Genomic DNA, 2,091 nt, shown 5'->3' on the forward strand with positions numbered 1-2,091 from the left:
ATCTGTTTTTAGGGTTTTTTACTTTTTTTCCTTGAATTTTGACTACAAGTTATAAAACTTTCCTCTGTAAAAATGAAAGGATACAGTTCTCTCAGGGAAATCTATACTTTAAATGTTTTTTTCTTGTGTTTCTCTGTCTTTTCTTCCCCCTGCATTAAGGTGTATTATTAGCTTATGGTTAAACTGACTTCTAGAGGATGAAAAAAGAAAATCTGAAAAGAAATTTACCAAAGCATTACAGACCTTTAACTTCTAAAATCAAATGAATAAGAGGATGTGTGTGGATATATAGATGTGTGCATATACTATGTCCTCACTTAATGTCATGCAGAGGTTCTTGATAACTGTGACTTTAGGCCAGGTGTGATAGCTCCCACATGTAATCTCAGCACTTAGGGAGGCCAAGGCAGGAGGATCGCTTGAGGCCAGATATTTGAGACCAGCCTAGGCAACATAGTGAGGTGCCATCTCTACAAAAACGTTTGTTAAATTAGCCAGGCATGGTGGTGCACACCAGTTAGTCCCAGCTACTGGGACCTCTCTGTGACGTTAGGTGAGGACTTAAACTGTACAGATAGATCCCTGTGTTTGGCCTTCTGTCCAAAGCTGACAGCATTGTAGCAGTGACGAGCAGCAGCACCCTGGGGACCTTGGTGAATCTCCCATAGGGACCTGAAAGGCAGCAGTGAAGTAGCTGAATCAGAAGACTTTTCAGGACTGAACAGGAAGGGCAGAGAAAGAGGCCGCCAGTGTTTACTAGGAACAGAAGCTCCCTGGGTGAGAACCCACAGCAGCTCCTCCTGGTGTGGCCCTTATCAGATGATCCCTCCATTCTGAGTGCCCCAGCTAGCCCCATCTCTCAGCTCTTTACTTGGACATAATCCTAGCATCCTGTGGCTTTGCCTGATTGCTTTAATTGGGTCCGAGCACAATATAGTCATGTGCCACAGAATGTCATTCAGTCAATGACAGACCGCATGTATGACAGTGGTCCCACAAGATTATGATACCGTATGGTTACTGTGCTTTTTCTGTGTTTCATAATGTTTGGAAATTCAAGTACTTCCTGTTTTAGTCTGTCTAGTGTTGCTACAAAGGAATACCTGAGGCTGGATAGTTTATAAAGAAAAATAGTTTATGTGGCTTATGATTCTGGATGACTGGAAAGTTCAAGACTAGACATCTGCATCTGGGGAGGACCTCAGGCTGCATCCACTTATGATGGAGGGCTGGACAGGAGCCAGAGTATGCAGAGATCACATGGCAAGAGAAGAAACAGGGGCGGTGGGGTGGGGGCAGGCTCTTTTTAACAGTCAGCTCTCATAGGAGCTAAGAGAGTGAGAACTAACTCATTGCATTAGTGTGTTCGTGAGGGATCCACCCTGTGACCCACGCCTCCCATCGGGCCCCATCTGTCAGTACTGCCACACTGGGGATTAAATTTCAACATGAGAGTGGCTGGGGACAACCCATATGAAAACCAGAGCACTTGCCATTGTGTTACAGTTGCCTGCAGAATTCAGTACAGCCGCATGCTATACAGGTTTGTAGCCTGGAAGTAATAGGCTCCACCATATAGCCTAGATGTGTTTTAGGCCGTCCCATCTAGGTTTATGTAAGTGTACTGTGATGTTTGCCTAATGAAATCACCCTAATAATGCATTTCTCAGAATGTATTCCCACCATTAAGTACTGTATGACTATAATTTAGCTCTAGCTTTTTCTTGGGAAGATTCTAGATTAATGAGCCAGATTCAGATGCCAGGAGGAAACTAAGATGCCTTAGAGAAATAATCTAAGATGTTTCACTTGTGCCGGTTACTTTGACGATTTGCACATAATAAACCCTCATATCCATTGAGAGTATGGCTATGAATGTTTAAGATTCTCTCTAGGTAGGGACTCCCTCTGATACTGGGTGGAAACAAAGGAGCAGTGTCAACCGTGGCCTCTTCAGAGACTAAGACTAAGCTGTGTCTTTCATGAGAGAGAAGCCACATTAGCGAATGCTATCCTTCAGCCCAGATTGGTGTGTTAATGTGCCTTTATAGAAAATCATCAGTCTCAGGCTGGGTGGCTCACGCCTGTGAG

At 44.0% G+C, this 2,091-nt stretch overlaps 1 protein-coding gene across 1 annotated transcript in view; it reads left to right on the plus strand.

Annotated features, from left to right (window-relative positions):
* LOC105516862 (isoleucine--tRNA ligase, cytoplasmic-like) overlaps nt 1–2,091 on the plus strand; it is a 77,764-nt gene that overhangs the window by 30,115 nt on the left and 45,558 nt on the right. The window lies entirely within an intron of this gene.

This window comes from Colobus angolensis, unplaced genomic scaffold (genome assembly GCF_000951035.1).
Source record: "Colobus angolensis palliatus isolate OR3802 unplaced genomic scaffold, Cang.pa_1.0 Scaffold292, whole genome shotgun sequence".
Classification (NCBI taxonomy): domain Eukaryota; kingdom Metazoa; phylum Chordata; class Mammalia; order Primates; family Cercopithecidae; genus Colobus; species Colobus angolensis.